Here is a 27,882-nt window from a genome sequence, read left to right as displayed (position 1 = left end):
TGAGATATCTCAACCAATCTGACAGAATATGCTTATAAGTTGGCCATTGGAACAAGTAGTTGACCCTCTGTGAGGGTGTCGAGTTTTTTAATTTTTAGCAGTCTGTGCCTTTTCCATAGTAAGTACGTAGTCTCCGACCGTTGAGTATGATAGACTGTAGCCTTAAAGTTTTATATCATTAAAATCTTAAAGTATACTCATCCTAAAGTTAAATAGTCTTCAGCTTGTCGCTGCTTTTTGTTGATGATAAAATAATAGCGATAAAAATGCTGACATTTTATGCAGTTGTATTTACCTGCATATTTTGTTAATATCAAATCCAGTTTGTATGTTTGGTATTTCATCCCCAGTCTGTTGTTGGCGCAAGACGAAAATCGATGGAAAACTGCAGAGGCATAAATTCTGAAATGAAGAAGGAAATTGAGATGAGTGTAAAGCAAAAAAAAAAAATAAGGAACAAAGATAAAATGTGCAACGTTGTCATCGTCATTTGAGGAAGGAACCATCGTGTATTCTCCTAGGAGGTGGCCTAAACCTTCAAAAAGGACAGAGAAAACACATTTCAATTACTTGTCGCACACAAACAAACAAACAAATTTCACATGCTTTATTCGATTTTAGCAGCTACCAAAACGCATAAATAGAAAGGATCTTGTAAAGGACAAGAAGTGCGGAGGAGGGTGAAGGAGGGACACATCGTCATCGTCATTGTTGGAGCAGGAAGCGCGCCTTGACTGTCACACATTAACACACGACAAGGACATTCTACAATAGAGAATAGCGAATGGCGACGACGCCATTAGTATTTGACAAGGACATTTGACTCATACAACATGCAGACACACGACCGTAGACCAATATGAAACCCCTTCATCATTCACTTCCCCTCTTGTCGCACTCAATAGCACACCAGCTAGCCCATTGGTCAAGTTGAAGGGCAAAGTCTGGGATTCTACCAAATGAAGGCAGATGAACGCTTTTGCGACGCCTCAAAGCATAAATCAGTACCGTCTGCTCCTGCTTCTTCCCCTGCTTCTTCTTCTCCTAATCCTCCTTCTCCTGCTAATGTATGTGACTTATGAAACCCCAGAATAGTTTTGCCTTCGATTGGCTTGATTAGAGCTTAGTCTTTGTACTTGAAGCTTATAATTAGTTTGGCAATTGCGCGTCAGTAGCCTTCAAATGGATTGCGCTCGTCCTGGTCCAATGGCAATGAGTGTCTAACTGCAAATGCCATTATAAGCCACTTAAAGCTTATATGAAGGCCATTTAAGAAGAGCTAATAAATTACAAATTGAAGTCTAATTGTTTATTATGTAAATTTTTTTGTAATGAAGTGCGTTGTTTATAACTACATTCGTAACGTATGTATATATAACATTCTTATTTTAGTCAGTATTTCTAAAGTCTTCTTGCAAACCCTCAACGTGTGCTTAGCCTCAAGGATAAAAGTACATACTGAGGTTGTGTGCTTTATTTGCCTTAATTTTATTACTGCCTATTACTGCCTTTCCACTTCTCCGATCTTCCTGCGGTTCAGTGAGATAATAATTATTATAAATCTATAACGTTAATTACAATAAAGAACGTGTTATCTTAAAAACTGTGAATGTGGTGGTTTTTCGGTGTTTACGGGGGCGCAAAGGGGCCTATAGAAATCTTTGTGCCAAATTTGGTTACTATATCCCTTATGGTACTTAAAAAAACTACAGGGGTCCATTAAGTTTGTTACTATGTGCGTAACAGACAGAAGAAGTATATATTTTCTTGATCAGCATCAACAGCCGAGTCGATATAGCCATGTGTGTCTGTCCGTCTGTCTGTCCGTCTGTATGAGCGACTAGATTTTAGAGGCTATAAGAGATAGAGATACCAAGCTTGGTATGTAGGTTCCCCTATATTGCAGGAAGATAAAGTTTGTTAATTTTTTTTTAAATAAGACCACTATATCAAGTAGCGCCCAAAGGATCAATCGGTTTTAGTATGAAAAACTATTTTGTTTTATGAGATATCTCAACCAAACTGTGATACAATATTCATTTATATATCCTGACCAAGGTAAGCTTGATTCGGACCATTATATCATATGGCAGTCATAGGACCGATCGGGCGAAAATTAAGTCTTAGTAGGAAAACTTTTTTTTTCCATAGTATGGACTGTAGCACCGCGAGCAAAGCGAGCAGGGGGCGGAGCCCACTAGTTTTAAATACTCGAGGTTAAAAGGATAAGAAAAAAGCATAAGGTGCATGTTGATCCCCATGAATAAAAAACACACAAAGAGTTTAAACTAAGTATTCTCAGTGTTATGAGGTGTCATAGTTGGCTTTTAAAGATAGTGTTCAAATGTTTATAATTACAGCTTTCTATAAGCTGCTTATCTCTTACACTGTTTGTTCTCAAAGGAAGTTCTATGACTCTAAGAATCAAAAATAAATAGTCCATTGATCTTATAGAATTTTTAGTTGTAACTGACTTGTTAATAGTGACTGACAACGATCGCACTGTCCAGTCAAAAAGGGCTAGAGATCTGAAATTTGTAAAGTCAAAATTTAGCTTTTGCCCAGTCTTCGCCAGTTCGAATGTTTTAATGTGCGGCAACATAACAAAGATTAACATGAAGCCATATTTCATATTTAAGTTTTTATCAAAAATCTGACAATCCAAAAAATCACTTTGACATATTTTTACTCTTGATATTCCTGGGCGGCTCTGGATTAGAGCGTTCTTGACTCTAATATTATAGTTTCAAACTTGAGCTGACTTAAATCTTATTTCTTTTTATTTACCTGAATCTTTATTCATTAAATTGTTTTCATTTCAGCTTTAATATTAGACCATTAAGGAGTCAAATTCAACCGTCGCGTCGTGGGCTGTATTCCTGTCCAGCTGTGGCTGCTTGTCTAGCCACCATATGTCTTGGCACAAGCAACAACAAGAAAAAACAGGAGGAAAAGAAACAAGTAAAGTACGATAACAAAAGCCACAACAAACCAAGTTGACAGCTCCCACAGAGAAGGTAAGCAGTTGCACTTGACCTGAGTCGCTGCCCGAATCAATTGCCACACATTGCACAGTGCACCAAATCAAGAAACTTTCGAGTCAACTTTCGAGTCTAATAGAATCAAACTTAATACTTTAAATAAATAATTGAAAATTATTTTCGATTTTTATCGGGCTTCAAAGTCAGGTGTTTAGTCAGCTGTTTGCTTTGATAAATTTGGCGGGAACTTTTTGTTGATATTGAAGGTCAGGGTATGTAAAATAGATAAACCAAAATATGTTTGGTTCATATTTGTTATTTGTCATTTAGGTGTATTGTTTTTTTTTTCCAAAAATAAAGAAAATTCAACAAAAGTCTTTCGTGGAGTAAAAACTAACTTTTGTGTGTGTATAAATAAAGTAGAAACTGTTTATTAATTAATGTTAATAATGCTTTTAGCGGCGTTTTAAGCTTGTAAGTAAGGTAAAGGTTTGGATTGACCGAATATACTTACTATACTATACATCAAAACTACTACCACGCAAAATTCAGTCATTATTATTATATTATTTAATATTTATGACTATTAACATTAACAAAAATAATTAAAAATCTCAATTTCCTTTGGCAATTTGCATTTTACATGAATATTACGTATACGCAATGTGGTATTATATGGGCCGTCAGGGTAGGAGTGCTATATTTATCAAATATGACATATTTCAACTGGATGTCTGCATTTTTCGACCTTATACCAATTATTTAGCTATTTGATCCACGGTGCAGTGGCTAGCAGTTGGCCAGTTGGTAGTTGGTAGTTAGTAACTGGTAGCTGGCAGTTGGCCAAAGGTGAAAAGCGTTTATGCCGTCGTCTGCTTGTTGCATTCCATGTCAATTGAAGGACAACACGTGGTTCCCTTCAACTAAACCCAAACCCAATTCCACAGCAAACTTTAACCTCAGACCTGCACGTTTCTGTGCATTCGTTTGTTCAAAGTCCAACTCGGGAAGTCGGAGAGTTGGACTTGAGGTGTCCTTGATTGCAGTATGCTCTCCGGGTGGCCCATTGCTATTGCTGTTGGTATTGCGATTGGTATTGCTATTGTTATTGCTATTGTTGTGTGGCTTGTCAATTGATGTCAACAAGCCGTGCCGATGGCGTGCGGTGCCATGGTCAAGGATTCATTTTTTCATTTTGTGGACTGCGAGTGGCCACGGCCATTGTTCGCCTTGTTCATATCAATAGTATACGGTCATAAATCGTAGGTATCATTTCAATTACTGGTATTGCAGTGTCGGAGCGAAGTTAACGCCATCAACTTTTTAACCCAATGCCTGTCACGATAATGTCCTTTCTTTTTCGCCGCGTCCTTGGAGCATGTCATGGCATAAACTAAATAAATGCACTCTCGTCTCCAACTACTCCAGATTCTATTACTAAGCCCCTCTCTCTCTCTCTCTCTATCTCTCTGCCCCTCTGCTACTTCTCTGGGCTCAACAAGCACGACAGCAATTATACAAATGGCCACGCCCAATTGCCGCCTGTCTGGGCGGGCTGTTAACTCGCTTTTTGTGCTGCGCGTGACGAAAATTTTTAAATTGAAATAAATTTCTTGTGTTCCTTGTGTGCACGCCTTGTCGCCAGTTGTCGTCCGTTGTCCTTGTTGTCCTTGTTTCGCACATACTCGTCCATATCTGCATTTCTAACTATATAGTATCGTTATCGTGTTTGCTTAACGTGTTTTTCCTGCCGCTCGTTATACATATTTTTCTCATTTTTTGTATTTTGTTTAGTTCTCTTTGTTTTATGTATTTGTGTTTTGTTTTTGTTGTTGTATTTTTCTGGTTTTTTCGGCATGTATTTGAATTATAAGCAAATTTGTTGCTCGAGGCCAATTCAGTTTAGTTTCCAGTTCCCGAATGCTAATGTCAAAGGTCAGGGCTAAAGACAACACAATTTGTGAGTGTGTGTGTGTGTATGTGTGTGTATTCGTGTGTGCAAGGACATTATACTGTCATAGTTGCTGTCGTTGTGCTGTCCCCACATTATTGGCACCTTAGCAAATTCCCATCAGCCGGATTCACTAAATTACAATTAATAAGCACCAATTATGAATAATTAGTGACCCGTCCGACTGCTTAACCGACCCGCTTGATATGTCTGGCCTTTTCGTAAATGAATCGCACACGTGATAAGATTTTGGGTTTTTAACTCGTCTAGGAAAGACCCAAACAAAGCCAGCCCAGACAAAGCAATTGAATTTTTATTACACGCCATTTAGTCATATACACACAAACATACAAGCACACGCACACTTACACACACACTGACTCATACGAGCTTAAATTATTTTATTTATATAGCCCATGTGGCAAGGATGTGCTTTTTATACCCTTTATGCAGGGCTGATCTTGGGTATATCAATTTGGTGAGCTTGATAGAATTTAACTAATACTTAACAGATTTTAAGCAGCTTTTTACAGGGCTTTAAAAACTAAAATCGTTTTATCGATTAATCATATCATTAATTTATTAAAATATGACATGATCCTTATAAAGAACATTTTTGCATAATTATTGTGTAATGCATTAATGGAGGCATGGTAGACCCCATAAAGTGGATACAAATATTCTTGATCATGACGACAAGCTGATAGGATATAGCGACTTCCGTCTGTCCGTCTGCATGTATGCGAAAAAGTCTCGTAGTATTTGTCTCGATGAAACTTGATCCGTCTTTTTTCTGCAGGTAGCACAAATGCCGAAACGGATCACCATTGGTCGAATATGAGCCCTTGGAAAAATTCCATGTATTATCAGAGAAGGCAAGAAAGAGATTGCTTTGAACAAGCTTAAAACTATAGAAGTTTGTGTAGGTTATATCTAAATTAAACTTTTTGCAAATATCTCTACGAATCTCGCAGGATTCTACAAAGATCGAGTCTTCGCTGTGCCGAAGATAACCTTGTTTTTATTAAAATGAACGTAGCTTCATCATTTTATGGTATTTCCAATTCCATTACTTTGGATGTTATCGATATTAAGTAAAGTTTAACTTGATACAGCACCTTAGCTCGAACTTTAAAATGTTATTATTTACAATTATGAACAACGAGTCAAAATAACAAAGTTTATGTTATTTAAAATTAGTTTACAGGGCATATTCTAGTCAAGCATCGTATTTACCCATCGTATATTTACTATCGCAGGACGTTTTCACGTGTAAATTATTGTTGCATACTTTAGCGAGCAACAAAAGTCGTTTACCTTCGCTGCAAATAAAACCAGTATGGTGTGATGAGAAACCAAGCATAGTTTCCAGTGTGCACACACCTATACAGTGTACAGTGTACACAAGACATTGTGTACAAAGTCGGATGTAATTTAAGGACCTATTAACTACTCTTTTGGGAGCTGCTTTGTTGTGCTTCTCTTACCCTAATTTGTCAAATTAAGTTGGGTTAACCTAATCAAATAAGACGTTGACCCGAGAGTTTACTAGAATCAACATAATATAAGGGCAACCATTCCACATCCTATTATGATGCATATTATCCCACCCATACCCTCATTTATTTCAAGCTTAACTTTTGAAAATAAAGCATTGCATCTAATCTTAACCCCAAGCCCAACCATTTATTCTACTTAAGTTAATCTATTGTAATCCTTAAGAAACATCATAAGCGCTCCATATGTAAAATTTCAAATAAAAACCGCTTAGTTGATGAGGCTATTAAAAAGCGTTTCTCTTGTGTGGTTTTAATCTCTTTGATGCTGTCAGCACAACAAGATTTGACATCAAACCAATTAATTTGGGATTATCTGGCACAAGTTTGGCAACATTTTTTCTATTCACCTGTTCTGTCTGTTTTATTCTATAGGTTCCTCGGCTTATACAAGTTTTATCAAGGATTTGAAAAATGGAGTTAAAAGTTGATTAAACTTACACAAGCTAAGTGCATTAAGAAATAGATTATAAACAGTTTAATGCTTTAATCTGAATCGCTAAATGTTTCACTTTCAAAGGAATTTGCCTTCAACTTGCATCCTTCAGCTACTTTTCAATCTTTTAAGTGAGCCGCGTAAATCAGCCAATAGAAATATATTTTTTTCCGCACAATTGAGCGTCAATTCAACTGGCAGACGGCTGTTGGTCGCTTTAGATGCTGAGCTTCTCCTACTTTACTTATTTTTTCTCTTCTCCTTCGACATCTTTGCTTTATTCTTTACTTACTTCTCCCCCGCACTTACTTGGCTGGCAAATGGCGCAGCTGTTTCTCTTTGGTTGCTTTATGCAAAAGCAATTAACTTAACTTTTTTCTTTTTCCTTATTCCCTTATTTTCGTCCTGATACTTGCTACTTTTTTCGCTTTTACGCTATGGGAAGAGCTTCCTTTTATGAGTGAGGTATAAACTCAATATCAAGGTACATTTTCTGGCTTGAAATTTGCATTTCAAGCGGAGAAATGGTGGCTTCGTTACAGAGAAGGCTAAAAGAACCTTCCAATACGATGCACGAGTAGTTGACCTGTTTGAGGTTTTCTTTGGTTTCTTTCTCAGTAACCATATTGCGGTTCTCCTTGGTATTGTGAATGTAGTTGTAGCTCTGTGTGCAGCCCGTATTAACATTTTAGCACATTTTATTGTTGAAACGTGACATTTGTTGCCATTGATTTTTGCATTGGCCTGGTCAGCAAACAATTGCGATTCGAGCTCAACGGAAACGTAGCGAGTTTTCGCCCAGGAGTAAAATAATTCTTTATTCTGTCCCGCATTTTGTTGGCTTCCTCGATCGCCCCTCGAATTGTAGGTTACTTCCAAATGAGGGTATTCCGATTTTAACGTGAGGCTGAATTAATAGATTTAAATCGGTTTGTTTGCTGAGATCAAGTTTTTCACTATTGATTTATGGTCCTTATGTTTAATTTCAATAAATATTATGCAAAAAAAAAGTAAAAATGAATAATAAAAAAATAAATTACTAAAATATTATATCATATTTATAAATATTTATAATACTAAACCTATCTTTAATTTAACTTTTGCTTGCTTTCAAGAGAGGGTAAAAAATAATAAAATCAATATCTTTAAAAAGATAGGAACCTTTTATTTTAGAAAACTATATTGTAAACTGAAATTAAAGAATACAAAATACTTTCTTTGCATTAAAATGATGAGCTTTGACCCAAAACCTTTGGTTCGGGGATCCTTGATTTTACTAAATAAAAACTAAGAAATTTGTCAGGAATGATAATGAAAAATTTCTTTAAATAATTCGTAATATAATAAAAACCGCCAAATGAATTAATATTAATCTATTTTATGTCACTCTTAGTTGACAAATTTTGGAGAAATGGATTCGAAAGTGAAATTAACTAGGCACATAATTTGAAAGTGTTGTCAAATGGTTTTTCAAAAAGGGTATAAAAAGGGCCAACGTGTCGCATTTGATTTGACTTTTGTTGCATGGAATTTGCTGTGGCACATACACGTGCACGATTTGTGGCAGTTTTGGTAGCTGTTGTTTTTGTCTACGCGGCAAGCTTCCGGCTGATGTTGCCACTGCGGTTCGGAGTCGTTGACGCGACCCACTCGTTGGTGGCTGCGTCAGCCGGAAACGCCAAACACTTTCCGGTCACGCAGTTTGACAATTCTGCCTCAGACTCAGTTTCTACGCCTTCAGTTGCTTCAGCTTCAGCCTTAGCCTGAGTTTAAGTTGTTGCTGGTAGTGTTGGCTCTCAAAAAGTCTCGAGTAGTCACTTAAACTTAAGTGTTGTTGTGCGCCAACCATTTTGTGGCCACAACACTAACAACAATGCCTTCAATGGGCCAACTCAATTTCTATGCGTGGCACGGCGCGACTTTTGTGCCCTGCCGAAAACTTATGATGCCCCAACCAACAACAACAACAATAACAATTTGTTGCCTCTTGCCAGAAAGTTGCTCGTTGCTCACTTTTAAGTCAGTGATAAATTGGCTTTTAATAGAGAATGCAGGTCAAAGCCAACGGCCTATTAAAGCTGTGCGATACATTTTTATTTGGCGCAACCCTCGATATAAGCAGCAGCAGTAACGTTATCGATAACGATTATATTTAATGCTCAGCCCATTAGTTAAACGCCATAGACTGAGTTTACCCTCACGTGACTCTTGCCCCAATTTTAATAAGCCGAATGACAGTGTGTTAAAGTTGCCACGACAAAATCCCAGTGGGGGAGGTGGGGATGAGGCAGAGGAAGTAGGCCAGATGCCGCTTCGAAACGTTTAGCAGTCTCGTGTGGAAATTCAATAAAAGCAAATGCCAAGTTTGGACAGGTAGTCAACAGTTGCCAACAGTTGAGGGTTGTAGATAAATTATTAAATAATACGCATAAAGTCAACAGTTTATATCATCGATTAATGCTGCTTAATATAGATAATATCTAATATATAGCCCAGACAGTTTTTTGTTGTTCGTTAGTTATTGTTGTCAAGGATAGGAATAAGCAACGAAATCCTACTAACTGTAATCTAAATATAAATTTAAGGTATGGTAGCATTTCAGATATAGAAGTAACTGATGCTCTATTTTGAGAACAAAATTATTTTTTGTATTGACGAACATTTTCTCCGTTTTCAACGTATTATTCGCAATAAAAAAAAAACCTTCACCGAAAAGAATAATAAAAAATGTATAGCTATTATTATAAATCTATTTGCCCAACCAAATAATTGTGTAACAAAAATTAAACTTTCAATTCGATATAGTGATCTGATATTCACCAAATTTGATAAAAAAGTAAAAGACAGTAATAAATGCACAGCTTAAGTTTTTAGTTGAGATATCTCAAAATACAACACATGCTTAATCTGAATAAATAAAACCAGAAATTATATACCTAATTATTTTTGGCTCATATCTATTAAATAATATATATCCAGTCATATTCCTGTTTTAACTTTCGGTAATATTTAGCGTAAGTAAAAATCTTGAAACTGTTTTAATTTCGTTTGAGAAACATGTTGCTTATTGAACTTACTATGAGTTAGTGAGTTTAAATCTGATAAAATAAAAAAAAAACACTTTTTAAATACACCGTGGAAAAAAACATTTCATGAAATCATTATTAAAATAATTATTTTTAATTTTCTAACAGTTTCTTTGTAACTATTTTTTGTGAAATTTTTATCTGGTTTGAATTTATTAAGGGTAAATAAAATATTATTAAAAATAATGTATTGTTTTCCAACTAAATGTAATTCGTTACTTATTCTATTTAATCGTTTGCTGGTTAGTTTCCGTTGATTAAGGATATACAAGTCACTACATTAAACTATATCCCATAATATTATAATCGATATTTTTCGCTAGAAGTTAAGTCATGTTTGTCTTAACTTTAATGTCAAGTTTGTAAAGTTGAATTAAACTTTCTTCATGGAAATCTAGTTTGTCTTACTTTGTCAGTTCATAGAGGTTCTCAGGTATAATCAAAACTGAGTTAAGGAGAATCGTAAAAATAAGTTGATTCAACCCCCAGACTTAGTCACTATAGACCTTTGACTTCAGCTTTGGCGTCGTCGGTGTCGTTATCGTTTTATGCCATGTCTATGGTACAAAAGCAAAAACCATGGCGAAAATGTGATTTAAGTTGATGTCATTCTGACACGCTAATATGGCGTGGTAACCAGGTCATAATCTAAGCTATTGTTACCCATAATATACTCACACACACACCCAAAGACACACATTTCATTTGCCATATTGCTGGATTCAACGAGTGTAGAAACTGCGTCTTGCACTCGACTGACTGCACTTTGCCATCATCAGGAACGACGGGTCGTTTGGCATTCAATTCAATTAAGTGAGTTTAACTTTTGTGCAAAAAGTTTCGAGTAGCAGCCACGCCCCACCGCCTCGAAAATCTATCTATTGCTTTTAATTGTTTTCATTTGCGCTCATCAAAGTTGCTGCATCGATGATGTTTGACTTTTCACGCGAACATTCTATTCCATTTTGAGTCCGTAATTGTATCTATATCTATGTGAATGTATCTGTAGGTGTGTAGGACGGTATCAATTGATTTTGAAGCATGTATCCACACTTTAAGTGTAAAATGTCTCGCCTAAGGTTAATTGAATTTCTTTATATATATTTTATTTAGTTTTGTGGTGCCAGTTCAACATTTTCTCTCTGGTTGTTTTTCAATGCTCATCCTGCTCAACACACTTTTGAATATTTAATTTACGCATTCTTCTTTGTCAGCATTGGAATCAGTATGAATTTCCATGCATGCCATGGACATTATTTGCGGTTGTCTCGCACTTTGTTGCACTTTACACTGTCGACATGGTCATGACTTGAATTAAAGCTCAGCCAATAACCTACAGAGAGCAATTTGAAAAGGGCTGAAAGTTATGCGAATCAAGAAGACGCCATACGACTTTATTTATGCCAATAAAAACAGCTTTAACGATAAATTTATTGGGTTCGTTGCGTATGAGTAATTTTTGTTAGTATCAGTATAAATATAAAATTAATAAAGTTAAGCATTTGCCGCTTCTGGAAGCAGATAATTTCTTAATTTAAGCCCAATATTTTATGGCTGAAGAAAGTTTTATGAGTATGACTTTTATTAATATTGAAATAGCGAATCTAATGCGCAACATTCGTTTCTTTTGTTTCGTCGCTGTCAGCTCGGTTTAAATCAACTCAAGAGTCGCTATATAATTCATGCAATTGCACTTCTCACCACACATTAATTGTGTAAAATGTGGCCAAGAGCAAATCCCAAAGCACAAAAAAAAAAAGGAATGGAAATGTGCTACTGTTTTGTGGCCTTAATTTGGTTAAACAGGCAATTAATATGCGCGGCGGCAACGCTGTAAACAATGCCGCATGGGAATCGGCCAATTTCTCCTCCTTCTCTCCATCTCTTTCTGTCTTCGGCTCCTGACCCATTCCAGGCAAATCCTCATTCGTTTTGCTAATGGCGTGAGCATAAACAAACTCGTCACAGTCGTGACGTTGCGCATACGCCGCTTAGCCACACGTTATCTGTTCTCTCTTTCTCTTCCCATCGCTCTGCATTTTTAATTAATTTAATTAGGTTTTCGCAGAGTAATTTCGGTTGGTTCCGTGCAGCCGAAATTTTGCTCGTTTTTCAGCCAACTTTTTACTAATTGTTTTTGGCTATCCACAGTGTTGTTGTTTTGTTACCGGATATTGTTACAATTTTATATGCAAATAAAATCTCACTGTTGCAGTGAAAATGTTACACAAAATATGTTTTTTACCTTTTTTTTTTAAAACTTTTAAATAATTTATGTACTGAAGGTCCAAAAGCGATTTAATAAAAATTACACATACATTTCATTGTAAATATGCATAAAACTAAATGTATGATTGGCTGACTGACTAAATGACCGACTGATTGAATAACTAAATGTTTGACAAGATAAAATTCCATTAAATTCATGTAAATTGTGTAAACATATTAGTAGTATTTTTATGTGCAATCAAAAGAATTCGATTATATATTTCCTTAATTTCTCATTTGAAGCTGTAAACTTTATATTTAATCTATCTTGATGGCATTAAATGGGTTAGTCAAACCATGTGTTTAAAAATGGCAAAGTTTTTGTAAAAATAACCAAAAGCGATCTGCAATTGTTTCTTAAATTACTTGCAAGTTTATAACCCAATCGAGACAAACCTTTCAGGACAGACCCGAAGTAAGGTGTATCATTGTTCATACAAAAATGGGGAAATTGGGTGGTAAAACTCTAACACACACTTGATCATTTTAGAATATATGCGATTCTGCATATTTGCTGTCTTTAGCTAACATACTATAGTCTCTTTTTTTGTTTATTTACATTGCCTTTATATATTGAATCTTCTCCAAGGGAGACTTACAATAAGTTTATCGAATCTTATATTTAAAACTTAACTAACAGTCATGTTGACTTAATATGAACTGCGGTGCCCAAAGGGTTTATTGCTGGGCTTGACGGTCGATTCGTTGAATACGGGTTCGACTGCAAACCCGAATTAAACGCCAAGAAAGAGGATTTGGGTGCAACGATAGCTTAATGTACATAACGTATATAACGTTCAAATCTCTATGAACGTTCTCGTTCCGAACATACCCTGGTGCCCCAGTGATAGTCCTCAAGATTCAATATTGCTACTGCACACGTTTCCCCATAGCTACAAGCCGTAGGTCCACACTGGTTTTATGGTGGAATTGTCCAGTAGGACCTTGTAGTCCAAGCTGAGAGGAGATCGGGGGCTCAAAAGCCTATAAAGGTTATTGGCTTTCAGTTTAATCTGCGTTTTCTTCGCTTCAAAGTGACGACACTAGGTGAGCCGCCTATCTAGATTAACGCCAAGGTACGTTACTTCTTTGGCTTGTGGGAGCTGCGTACTAGACAGTGTTAACGGAGATCATGTGTGCATGTTAAGAGTAAACGTAATGTGTTTACACGTTTGTTTATTTACGTTAATATTTCAGTCGGCTAGCCATTTCTCTACTACCGCCAAATGTTCAGCTAGACTTGCTGTTAGTTGAATGAGGCACCTGGAGCGACTAAGGATTACTGTATCGTCGGCAAACGTAGATGTTGTTAGCCGCTCGTTTATGGGGATGTCCGCTGTGTAAATTACGTATAGTGTTGGTCCCAATACACTTCCCTGAGGAACTATATAATATGATCATTAGATGTAGTAGTGTTGCATCTCACTGCGAAGACTCTATTGTAGAGGTACGACTCTAGAAGCTTATGAGTGTACACCGGGAGCGTCGTTTTGATTTTATGCATGAGACCATCAAGCCACACGCGATCGAAAGCCTCGAGGACGAGCCTCGAAAGACGTCGAGGAATATTGTACTGCAGTATTCCCGATGCTCGTATTCTGTACGTACTTCTGATGTTATTCGGTTGACTTGCTCGATAGTTTCTCGGAAGCCAAATTTATGTGTTGGGATTGTGTTGTATGTTCTCAGATGAGGAATTATGCGCGTCAAGAGGCATTTTTCAAAAAGCTTAAACAAGCACGGTAGTAGGCTGATTGGTCTATACGATGATTGTATTATATGATCTTTTCCAGGCTTGGGAATCATTATAATGACCGATTTCTTCCATTTTTTTTTTGGGAAGTAGCCGAGTGTTGTAATCGCGTTGAAAAGTTTACAGATGAGCGAAAAAGCGCAGTTTGGAAGTTCAATAATCATTATTTGAGTTATTAAATCGCAGCCTGCATCTGTTCTTTTAAGACGTTTACAATTTCGTTTGGACGAAATTGAGGTGGTTCAGGTTCAATATCGAGGTGATTGTACGATTATAGATGTGGCTTGTTGATAGTTTGTCGCAAACCTTTTGTGGAATTCATGTTGGATGCGGTTTCTTATTAGAGTACCGGCTCCGCCGTGTGCTTTTCCATCCGGATGATCTGTGTATCTGCCGCGTATTTGAAAGTTATGTTTGTTAGTAAGGTGCGTCTCAGATAGCAGCATTACATCAATGTGTATGTCGTATAGGAATTGGGTAAGTTCAAGTTTATGCCGTGAAAAATCGTTGGCGTTCCACAGAGATATTTGTAGAGGCACCATTCATTATTTGGATTGTTGAGATGCAAGCATCTGTATCAAGGTGTTTTGATTTTGCATAAGATTTTTGCATAAGAATGAGGACCTGGCTGCTTTGGCGAAGAAGACGTCGGGTGTAGTTTGGGATGCTATAACTGCACCTGGCAGGTGCTGGTGGCGCGCTATTGGTACTCGGCGGATACGGTTATTTAGTTCCTTGTACACTGGACATCCCCTGTAGTTAGCTGTGTGTTTCCACCGCAGTTTCCGCACTTTCTTGTACTAGGGTCATTCTCGTTGACTTTATTTTTCGGGTGCATCTTTATTTTTCTTTGAGCTTTACTATCTGGCTCAAGCTTTGAAGAGAGGCTGCTGTATTTTGCTTTTGTTTATAATATTTGTGACTCTCTTTGCGTGAAAGCCCTTATCTATTGACGCACTGTCGGTCTCGCAAAGGGGTTACATCCGGTTCAATACCTTTAAGTACCACCTGCAGGCCCTTGCTGCAATTTAAATGTCAACTGGAAAATTTCAACCAAAAGTACAATTGATACAAAAAGTAGTTAAGATAGAATTGAAGCATTTTCAAAGTAATTTACTGTAGACTTGAATACTCAAATAAATTTATAAAATAATTATTTTTCGCTTGAAAAATTCCAGCATATAAAAATTTATTTATTTATTAGTTAACAGGTGCTGAATAAAATTTATAATCAGTATTCCCTGCTCTGGATTTATGAGACGGGGAAGAGGAGCCATTGATGCAACAACAACAACAACAACAACATCAAAGCATCCTGTTGCTATAACTACCATTTGAGACCACACACATACAGATACCGATACAGACACAAACCCAGACATACATATGCAGCATTGGTCTAAGCGCTTGACACTTTATGCCACCATCGTGTGTTTATCTTTGTCGCCTTTGATGTTGTTGTTGTCGTTGTCGTTGTCGTTGTCGTTGTCGCTGTCGTTGCTCACCTTGGTAGGGGGTCGGTGGGGCAGGGGGGTGGCTCGGCTGGTCGACTACGGTGTGGCATGTCAGTGAGCACTTACACTAATTTCCAGTTATTTGCATGCAAAATTACCCAGCAGCAACCCGAACACAAACACATTCAACTGCTCGTCGCCTGCCAGGCAATTATAAAGGCAAATTATGTTAATTTTAGTTTTGAAAGAGGCCTCGCTGCTTGACCGCAATTGCCGGGCGATATCATTTATCATATGACCCCGATTACTGGACACAGTTGCACCACTCGAACTGGAGTGTTACAGTTTCGTGCCCCAAACAAAATCCTGTCGATTTCTTTTAGCAACCCACGTTGTTCCTTTTATCGGCCTATACAAAAAACTCTAAGCGTTAACTGTGTGGGCGCTAAGACATGGCTAACACGCCCACAGTGATGTAAAGCAGTCTTGGCACAGACATCAATAATTCTTTGTATATACACAAGCATAAATATGTATATACGTGTATGTGTATTCATATACATTTTTTTATTTGATCAATTATTTTGTTTGACTGTTGCGTTGGGCGAATAAGCTTGAGCAACTTAATTATATGGAACTGCAAATTGACTTGGATTGATCCCATTGATTTGTTGTTGCTGTTTTCCTTTTTGTCCTAAACTTTTTCACTTAATGGTTATAGTTGAATTATAGGGCGAACGAGTCAATTTAAAAACTAAGGAGTAGGTAACACATTGAATAAATTCTGTAATAGTTTTGTTCTCGAATTGATATAAAATATCTACAGAAAGCATATATATTCGATTTTTAAAAAATAATATTTATTTAAATTATAATGCTTTTGTTTAAGAAAATTAAACACGAAAATAATATTTTGACTCTTTTACTCTATTTTATTGACCTATATCAATTGTTTTATTGACCGCCTTATGATATCGTGAACAAATTTAAGCCGACTTTGGGTCAGGCTTTATAAATACAGTCTATGTCATTGATCTATAAAACAAACTAGTCGAGACCTCGACAATAGGAATACCCGTTACATACTTTAAGAAGTTTGTATTGCTTTAAGCAAGAAAACAGCTTTTATTGCTGTTCTGCTCAACCCATTTTGATGCAATTAAGTAGGATAGATATTAATCACAATTGAGGGTGTTTTCACACAACCTTTTCGGATCTGTTCGAATGAAACCGATGTTTTTCTGACACTATGAAAGGGGTTGTAAGTGGGAGGAGAAAAATTTTAATAATTGCAGCTAATGGGGCCGTTGCACAGTGGTCGATTTGGCCGATTTAGCGTAACGAAATAAAATTTTTCGAACTTTGAAATCTACCAAAATTTGATTTCTCGTCGATACCAAAATGCTCAATTAGCATAAAAATGTCATCTTTACATTTTTAAGCGATATTTTTGAACTTTCAAAGTCAACATATGTTAACACAGCTGTGACAAAAAGCATTTCCCGACTTTTTTATAGTTGCACACATTGTCGTGAAAATTTGTTGAATTTCATTGTTCGCAACTTGTTTTTGGTTTTTATAAAAGTTAAAAGTATGTAATTAAGAAAAAAAAAATTGTTTCGTGACCTGTGCATATGTTACGTTTTATATTTTTAATCTGTTTCTTAAAATAGCTACCTTTGTAACAACCTTTTTGTGAGTAAGTCTTAACTTTGGTAGAGTAAAACCTAGTGGGACTATCGTAGACTACAGTAGTTTTGAGTTTATCTAAAAATATGGATCGTCTTCTGTGTAAATTGACCAAAACTAGCTGCAGCAGTCTGCAGCTGTTAAAACTGTTGATCATTTCAGTAACTATGTTTAGGTGAAAAACGCTAATAAGCCGAATAACTCGTGATCGAATTTGAGCTCCGACTCTGAGTAAATTTTTTTATATATGAAACTTGTCAAATTTTCACCAAAAAAATAAGAAAAATGTTTTTCTTTTTAAATAAAAAATTAAAATAATTTTTTTTATGTGCTTGTGGGTCAATATAAATATACAAAAATAAAAAAAAAAATTTGAAAAAAATCTTTTGGTTTTGGAGTTATTCGATTCGTTACGCTAAATCGGCCAAATCGACCACTGTGCAATTTTGATGCATTTTGGTAAATTTTAAATAATTTTTATTATTTATTTATTATTATTTATTTATTTTCAATTTGTGATAATTCGTAAAATTTCCCGTTTTTGGTATATGATACACAAATTTTGGCTGAGGGGCTTGGAAGATAATACCTGTCAATTAAATATATACATTTTTCGATCGGCCGAAAATCACGTTTAAGTACGAAAAACTTTTTTTTTTTTAATATCTAAACCAATCTGACAGATAATGCATTTAAGTCAGACTTATACATCCTGACCAAAATTGGTTCAAATCGGTCCAATATATCATATAGCTGCTAAAGGAACGATCGGTCAAAAATTCCGTTTTAGTTTGAAAATCTGTTTTGTTTATTGAGATATTTCAAACAATCTGACAGATAATGCATTTAAGTCAGTCTTATACATCCTGACCAAAATTGGTTCAAATCGGTACACTATATCACATAGCTGCCATAGGATAGGTCGGTCGAAAATCACGTTTTAGTACGAACTTTTTAATTATTTTTTGGGATATCTCAATCTGACAGAATATGCATTAAAGTTGGTCTTTTGCACTCCGATCAAACTTTATTCAAATCGGCTGACTATATTATATAAATCAGTAAAAAATCTAACTCCTCAAATCTTCGGAGTGCCGAACGGCTTTAAACTGTCTGAGCACAGGGTATCCTGCTTTAATGTAATTGTGAAATGATTTTTAAATTTGGAAGAGGCATATTAATAACCTTCTTTCAAAGTAGTAATGTCAATAACATATGAAACTCAACAATTTCTGATATCTTAAAAAAAAAATATTTACGAGGTAAAAGTCGAAAGTGACGAAAGAATTTCCATATATATTAATGTTTTAAATTTATTTATTATTTATTTAGAAATTTTGGGGCATGGAAAGACTTTTGTCACTAGACTTTTACCTCGTAAAGAGAGTGTTTTTTTTGGAAGATAATAGATAACTTTTACTACCAATAATGGCTTTATAATACCAGTGGGTGTTGTGATTTTTTGAGATTTACGGGGGCGTAAGGAGGCAAATGAAAAATTTAAAAATTTGGATGCTCTAGTTCTAATAGTCTCTGAGATGTAGGAGCCAAAACGGACGGACATGGCTATATGGACTCGTCTGTTGATGTCAAATCAGGAAAAGAATCGAGTGATTTTTTAATGTTTTTGAATAAATTAATCAAATATATTTTTTTAAATTATTTATTTAAGTTAAGAATTAAAAACAGAATTAATATTAATTATAAATTATGAACTGTAACGAAATTTTTTTTAAATTTTGTATATTGTAACATATTTTTTTAAAATTATAATCATTGCATAAAACATGTTAAGTTTGTTTTATGACGCAACGAAAACATATTTAAGTTTTACATAGAAAATAAAACTTATTTGTGATTATTAACTGAACATCGTTCTGTATCTTGATCGATTGCTATTTCATACCATTAAAAGTGAGTGATTAGGGTAAAGCTCAGCAAAGCAATCGCTGGCATGAATCGATTGAGGTGCTCAAACGAGGGACACTTAATCTCACAGCGAGTGTGTAGAAAATACTAAATATTTAATGTGATTTCACTGGATCTCCGAGTATAAGGCTCGGACTCCACGAGGGCCGCTCAATTGCAAGGTAAACAACTCAATTTGCCCCCGAGGCAAATGGCATTCAAAGCAAAGCAATTGCACAGAAAGTTAACTACGAGTTTACTCGTACATATTTAAAGGGTGTCCCAAAATTCACGTAAGGTTTGAAAGTTTTCCTAAGCAAAATTTAAGAAAAGAAACAGGAGCATTACATGATAGAACAACAATATTTAAGATATTAGTTAGTTTTTACGAGCACATTTTTACATAGAGCACCAAAAAAATTAAGACTTATTTTTTAAATTATCATGGGAAATTAATTACTAAAGAATGTGTCTCTACCGACAAGTCACTGATGCAACTTAACCGATTTGTTATTTACTTCAATAACCCTAATCTTTGTACACAATTTTTTTTCCTTAGTTTATTTTTATTTTATTATTCAACTTCGACTTAAAACAGTCGAACGATTAATTTTAGTATCAAAGCTTAAATTATTATTTAAAAATATAATTAAATATTGTGAAATTTTCAGCTAAAAAGTGAAAAGTTAAAAAAAAGTTAGTTATAATTTTAAAAAAATTACAAAAAATGTAAAAACTTTTTTTTTGTTTAATTAAAATTGTAACAACATTTTGGGACACCCTTTAGAATAATATGCCGTTTCATTCAAAGTTAAACCATACAAGGATAAGCACACACAACCATGCACTCACATACACGCACAAGCACACAAAGCAGATAGACAGGCAATCAGTGCGTCTTCCTGTGTACAGACTAAAAAACAATTTAATTAAAAATTTATGAGCGTATCGTTGTCGTTGTCGCTGTCGTTGTTTTCGTTGTTGCCGTTGTTGTTGTCGTTGTTGTCGTTGTCTTGGCAAACAGACAAACAAAGCAACAATCTGTTGCTGCACCCACACATATAAATATTAATGCTCACACATATGTATATAATACACATACACATGTCTACCGGAAATGGCCTGCTGGCACTGTTCCCGTTCTATTGTTCAATTCTGAATATCCGCTCTGTCCCACCTATCCCTCCTCTGTGCACTCGTGTTTCTTCTTCTTCCCTTCACCTACATTGCATTTATTGTTGTGTTGGATTTGGCTCATTTATTATGAATTTGCTCGCTTTGCGTAGACTTTAGTCTGGCTAATTACCAAAGCGCTCGTTTGCTTCTCTCTTCATCCCTTGCCTGCCTGATAAATGGAGAGCAAAAGAGAGAGAGATAAAGAGAGAGAGATAAAGAGAGAGAGAGAGATAAAGAGAGAGAGAGAGAGAGACTCAAAGCGCCCATTCTGCTTAATTATCAAAGTTTTTGAAACACCAGCCGCAAAAAGTTTTCCCACAGCGACATAATTGAAATGTTTATTTGCTGTTTGTCTGTTGTGTATTTGTATATGTTTGTACATTCGGGTGTAACGATTTGTATGGGTAAAAAAAAAATAAATAAAAATGGCAAAACCCTAAGATTTTTTCACCACGAAACCAAAGCTTTAAAATCCAGCTGGTTCCCGCTTATTAAGTTGGAAAATTATTATTTTTTTTTTTAATTTATAGCATGTTTTTAATCCGATCCCGACAAGATTAAGATCAATATTCTTGTTAGGACCAGGAAGTTCAAAATTTAATAGAGTCAAAGGACCTTGAAACATAATTTTCGCCCACGCAACAACTAAAAATACAAAAATGTTCAACTCAAAAAAGACTAGGACTAGATAAAAGGGACTAGGAATTTATTTTAGAACTTTGGTTTCTTGGTAAAAACATTAAATTGACCGTAGATTACGATTTAAAAAAAAAAATCGAAGCTCCCTACTGTACGTACTTGCAGATATATGTGTGTATGTTTTTTTTCCACAAAGTTGGTCATTTATTTCAATTAATTTGCAACTTTTTGTTCATAATTGCATGTATTCATTTTGTAGTTAGACGAGAATGAGAGATCAAGGGAGACAGAGAGAGATAGAGAAGAGAGAGAGCACCGCAACCAGAAGTTTCTTCTACTTCCGGCTCTATCGTTTCATCTGCTTTGCTGTGATTCGTATACTAATTATAAGCCCACGTATTTTATATTCTGCTCCTGGTGCGTAATTTATAGCCTTGGTTATCTATTGAGCGACGCTTCAAGTGTTGGTCTATTTATATTATGTTAGCATGGCAGCAAATTATCTTGGTCGGAACAGTTAGGAACTTGTGGGTTACAGGATTGTCAGAGGCACGGGTAACGGGATGTTGATGTTGAAAGAGGCTCGTGTGTGACATTCAATGGCCAAAAAGACTGTTAGCCAAGTCAGCGAAATCAGTTTATGGTTGCTTGACTCTCTTCCGTTTCGTACAATCTGTGCTTTCAGCACATTCACTTGACATTGAGTAGAAAATTCGTCGCCTTGAAACTGTTTGGACTGTTAGACCTGAAAACTGTTTGGAGCATTCTGTTTAATATCTATCTCAAAAGAATTAAATTTTATTTGCGAAATTTCATAAATTTATATACCTTAATTTAACTATTCCTTAATTTATCAGAGAGAATACGCACTGTAAAAATAAAAATTTTTGTTTTTAAATTTCAGTGAACTAAATGTAATCAATTTAAAGTAAGACATATAAAATATATTTTGTGTAAAGATTAAAACCTTAAAAGTAAAGGGAAGTCTTATCCAGAAATTTAATTTTGAAACGATGATAACAGCTCAAATAAAAAGTAATGATACACTTCGATTCCTACTATACGTAAAAAAAAGGGGCGGAGGTGAGGTGCGCAGCTGATCGAACGCGACTAGAACCCAGGACTCTTACTTTGATTTTGACCTATTGTTCCTTTGGCAGCAATATGACATATGGAACCGATTTAAACAAATTTTGGTCAGAATGTACAAAGCATTACCACATTAATGCATACTCTATCACTTTGGTTAGGATGTCTTAAAAAACAAAAAACTTTTTCATATTGCAACTTGATTATCTATCAATCGGTCCTATGACAGCTATATGATACAGTGGACCGATTTAAAGGAACTTCGTTCAGGATGAACAAAACCAAGTTAAATGCATATTCTATCAGTTTGGTTATTGGTTTGGTTATCAAAAAACAAAAAACTTTTTCATACTAAGACCCTATATTGATTGAGCGCCTCTATTGCAGCTATATGATATAGTGAACTGATTTGAACCAAATTTGGTCAGGATGTATAATACCAGCTCAGATGCATATTCTATTAGTTTAGTTCTCAACAAACAAAAAAAATTTTCATACTCTTTTTTGCACATTTTCAATGGGCTCAGGGTATAATAATGCATTCTAAAATTAAAGTTTAAATTTCTTCATTTTAGCACGTATTTTTTACTTAAGTATGTATTCAGGATATTATTGTTAAATTAAGATAATACGTAGATAAAATGGCAACGATATTAATAAGTCAACATTAAGAAGTTTAAGTTTAAGAAGCTTAAATTATTTGATAACCTGAAAACAGAACCCAGAAATTGAAAATATTTTTGAGAAAGTCGGTCTTGATTCAAGTATTTTTTTTCTTATTTGGTTTAAAATAATCCGGGATTACTGTATTTCTGACACCGCATTGGATTAATATTAGCCCGGATTCCCGGATTTTTGTTTTATGTAGGAAAGTGAGTCAGGTCAGGTCTTATTTTCGTTTTAAGCTATTAGTGTTTAAAAAAAATTAATGACTTAAATATATTAAGTTTTTTTCTATTTTGGATTTTACATAGAATACGCAAATGGCTCTGGCTGAAATTTATATTTTCTAACAACAAAGTAAACTCCAAAAATACTCGCATTTTGTATAATTTTCCAGACCAAGTATTTCCAGCAAGGATTTCGAAAATCTTAATATCTCGTTATATCGCTATACACTTCAGATTACGGGCTATACAGATAAAAGAGAAAGGACTAAAATAAGTGAGTATATTCATATCTATTTCAGCTTGAATTCCGTTACACACACAGTTTATTCCATGTTCGATGATTTTTCGCACTGAACATATATTGATTTATGGTAAATATAATAAAACATTTTCCGTTTGTCTTCTTTTCAAGCTGTCACAAGTCTCCTCTTACCAATTCAATACCTAAAATCCGCTTTCTTTTTTTTCTCTTCATATGTCTATGGCTATCTTGTAACATCCGCCCACAAATTCTCTTTGACTGCCACTCACAACACTCACAAGTTGATATTTTCTTCGTTTTACTTATATATTTTATTTGTTGCACGCGTTTTTTGTTATTTGCTTAGCTTGCCACAAAATACAAAAGACACCCAAAGTGCGATTACTTTATGTGTAGCATACTTTTCGACGTCTGGCGCCAATTGTGACTGCGGCTAACATTTCAGTCGATGGCACTCCATATGGTTGTGCTGTGATAAAGGGGGTGAAGACTCTGTACGGGAGTGGGGGTGGGACTTAAAAGCTCTGCCAATTGTTGAATATTTTACAGTATTTTATTAGCTTTGTGCTTGCGATTACCGCAAGTTTGTCCGTTGGCTTTTGAAGTGAGGCCAAAGTGTCGTTGTTGTTGTTGCTGTTGGTTTATGCTTATTTCTCATTAACAACGGGTGAGCTGCGCTTTTTGTTGGCCCCATTTTAATGGCCTACGGTCCGTTGGTTTTAACGTTTCTTGCCAGTTGCTGTTGTTGTCATAGTAATTGTTGTTGTTACTTTTGCTGTTGCTGTAACTGTTACTGTTATTGTTGATTTTTTCACAAATTAGTCGCACGAACATTTTGCTGTTGTGGCACTAAACGGCAGGAAAAAGGCGACCGCGACATAGTCCTGCTTGCCCGCCTGCCGTTTTCAGTGCGACAGCGGCAAATTGTTTGCAACATGCAAAGTGAAGGCCCGCAAATAGGCCGACATGGCCAGAACCCAGAACCCAGAACACAAGACCCCAGACATCGCCAGAGAGCCAGTTTCACAGCCAGTTCGAGTCCGCGACTAAGCAAACATGCAGGCAGATAGGCATTGAGGCAGACAACTAGGTAGGCCAGGTATGTCGACTGCTCAGTCAGCGTGGTCCTTTCTGTCCTGACAAACACACAAAGAGACATGCCACATACTCTCTGCGCGCGTCTTACCTCACTTCGTTTCTACCTCCCTAATTTCCATACTGGGTTTTTACTTTTCCGTAGCATACTTTCGTATATTCATAGAAGCAAGCGCAAGGCACGGAATGAATATGGATTTGCTTTTAATTACTGACTCACAGCCCGAGCAGTGTGCCCCCAGGATAAAAGCAGAAACAACAATAATAAAACAAATTTGTGGTTTCTATTTTTGTGTGTCTTCTGCGGTTTGTTGGCATTTTGGGAAATATGTGTTGCAGTTATTATTGGTGCTGCATAAATCTGCCAGAAAATCGGGAGCTCTCCTTAGTTAAATTATGTTACTAAATATTTCTGAGTGGTCCAATGTCATATTAAGCTACTGTCTAAGCTACTGTCTTTAGTTGGAATAGCTTAGGACTTTAAAAATATAATTTATTGTTATTATATATATGGGTCACAAAAATATTCTCAGCCGTTTTGCCTGTGGTTTGATAGCGTTTTGATAGCTCTGTGTTTACTGCAAATATTAGGTTATATCGAGTTTTAGTTTTCGTAATTATAGCGAAATAGAAGCCGATTTTGGCGGTATTTAAGTAAAGCGAGTAATTTTTGTTAAAGAGTATTATTGTAGGGTTCAAATACCCGTTCACAAACGTACGATCACAAAGTAGAAATATATTGAAACTTCTTAAGTCATCAACTTAATACGAAACCTCAATTTTTATAAGAAAACGTGCAGAAATATAAAAAAAATGAATTTATTCAATGATTCATGAAAATGTTTCTGGAAGAAAATTTCTGCAGCTGTGGATATTTTCTCTTTTAAACAATTTTTAGGTTTTGGCTGCGGTTGACGAATCGTCGGAAATGCCCATAATTTGAAAAAAAGCTTTAGAGGCTATCAGTAAAATATTGAAACACAAAACTAAGCTCAGTAAATCTTGATTATAATAATTTATTTACTATTAAATGCACTAGTCAATTACAAATATTTAAAATATTTATTATATGTATATTATTAGAAGCGATGATATTTTGTTCTGTCCGTTATACATACGTCTAATCGCACGAGTAGCTAAAATAGCTGAGAAAAAATCCGATTTCCAAAGTCCAAGTCAGTAAGTTGGTCTTGGTAAAATATCTCGTTTAAAATTGAAATTATTTAACTCTTCAGCAAGTTTTAAAATGTTGGGGCGAGGCGTTTACATAAAAGCATTTTCTGGTAGTTGCCTGTCAGTTTGCCCTTCTCACATTTCTTCCAATTAGTGTACGATCCCTCTGGTGTCTCTTTTCATCGATATTACCCAGACTTCAGAATATTGCTCGTCATTGCTGGCAAATCGGGTCAAAAGAAGCCCAACCCACATTCCCGTCGGCAACCATGCCGCGTTCCTTAACAGAAAATCTTTTTGGCTAAAGCAAACACACACACACACACACACACGGAAAACACACACAGCACACACTCGAGTGTATATAAAATATGCGCCTAAAAGGTATGCAGCACTTACTAACAAGCACATGCAAGATAAAAGTGCTGGCCGCAGGCGTTGGTACACCAATCTACCTGTACCCTTGTACACCCCCTTCTTTTTATAAGCCGCTCCTCACTGCCTCACCTGCAGCGTAAGTTGTTTAGCTGTGTGGCACGCGTTACTCTCATTCCACATTTCATCCGCTTCAGTTGTCTGTGTATGTGTGTGCTGTAGTTGTTTAAATATGTATTGGCTTGCATATTTTATCAACTACACGTGCTTTTCAGACTTTATATACTCTCCATATACACACACTCTCTCACATACACACACGCAGACACTGCTCGATACTATTGATTGGTTTATTAGGTGGATATATGCGTCACGTGTTTAAGTCCACTATAATTTCCACAGTTTATCAGTTTCTTAGAATTATAGTCTTTATTCTCACTTTCACTGTCGGGGCTGTCGCAAAACTTACCCATTTAACATGCTACATGCCTTAATCCCTTGTCTGGATCCATTATTTAAAGGTAAGTGTTTAAAAACGCGAGCGGTTTAAACCGCAGACACACACACACACGTTTATACACTGTTCACTTTCGGCTGTTTGACAAATTATAGGTGTGTGTGTGTGTGGGTTTTCCTTATTATTATTATTATTATTATTATGATGTTGTTGTTGATATTATTTTTTACACATTTTGTAGCGCACTTTTGGGATGCTGATAAATTGCTCTTTTGTTGAGCATTTTATATGTCTCGCAAAAGATGATGTGATTTTTCTTGCATTTGATGAATATTTAATATTTCAATTTCAGTTCCTGGCAGCACGAAAGAGAGTGAGAGATTAAGAGAGATTGCGAGTGAGTGCAAGTGGGTGGAGAACTCCCGCTTGACCATTTATTTGTTACCTCTCAGCAATTTCATTATCAGCTGGTATAACCCTTGACATATCTACATATACACTTATACACTTGCACTATCTACGACCCCCTTCCATGCCCCTGTCTCGAGTGCGTCATTAGGCGTTGGTTAATGGCTTTTCAGTGTCGCCATTGGCCAGCAGAAGTTGAAGAGACGGGAGCAGAAAAAAGCAGTTACTCACATGCCTGAAAGTATGCAATGCAGTGCACGTCTAAAACTCATTTAATATGCTTTATGACGTCATATGCTTGCTTTGTTATTGTTGCTTTTTTTGGGCCACGCGTCTTTTGTTTACAGTTGCGTTCATTGTTGCGCTGACTTTGTCCATTTGACATGCAAGTAGCCTTGGATAGTCTTCAACGTGAGCCTAACAATTCTTCTGACTCCGTTCATAAGATAACCCTCTTTTAATAAGCCAGGGAATTGCCAATTTATCAACTAAGCATAATGTGGCAAGCTCAAAAGGTATGAGTATCAAAAATTACTGCTAATATCCCAATCGATACAATACAATACACATAACGTCACCTTTAATCATACTAAGATCTATGTTCAATGTTTGGTTTGATGACTATTTTAGAATTATGTTATGTACAGAAATTAATTATTGGAGAATCAGGGAAGTTTCAGAAATATAGCTTACCAAAAATGTATGGGTTTTGGTGGATTTGTGTTTTTGGAATTCCCCTGAATATCTCTCTGATAAAACTTAACTGGAGCTTGAACAAAATGGCCCTTAGTATCTTTGCAACATAATATAGCAAGGCTCCAAGCTTTTAAAATTTCAAAAAACGGTTTCAATATCCCCTGAATTAAAGGTTTTGGTGTTACTGAATATTTAGGTGCTTTATATCCGATTCGATTATTACATACGTATATTTATTTTTTTTTTTATTGAACCGAACAATTTTATTTAATAAATTAATTTAAAAGTTGATGCCTATTCCTAATTTACTAATTTCATATTAAAGGAAAGTAAAAAAAATAATTGTGATCATCCGTGGGGACTTTTTAGTTATTAATAGCGACTTTACAAACTTGTATGTTCGCATTTGAATTAAATCGATTAGAACATAAGCTTAAAATTACAAGCTTATCCGAACTTCAAGTCAGTAACAATTATGGCTTAAGAAAAAATATCACTTTTAAAAATCTTACTTATTTCAGTGTTAGTTAAAGCACTTTA

At 35.6% G+C, this 27,882-nt stretch overlaps 1 long non-coding RNA gene across 1 annotated transcript; it reads right to left on the bottom strand.

The window, feature by feature from the left end:
• Positions 1–307: 307 nt before the first annotated feature.
• Positions 308–26,317, bottom strand: LOC117788122. Its single transcript, XR_004617726.1, has 2 exons — positions 26,251–26,317; positions 308–402 (listed from the first exon to the last, which is right to left on the bottom strand). It is a non-coding gene; the product is annotated as an uncharacterized LOC117788122 (long non-coding RNA).
• Between the last annotated feature and the right edge of the window lie 1,565 nt (positions 26,318–27,882).

Source organism: Drosophila innubila (genome assembly GCF_004354385.1).
Source record: "Drosophila innubila isolate TH190305 chromosome 3L unlocalized genomic scaffold, UK_Dinn_1.0 0_D_3L, whole genome shotgun sequence".
Classification (NCBI taxonomy): Eukaryota; Metazoa; Arthropoda; class Insecta; order Diptera; family Drosophilidae; genus Drosophila; species Drosophila innubila.
Note: the sequence above shows the minus strand (reverse complement) of the source record. Positions and strands in the feature narration are given on the sequence as shown.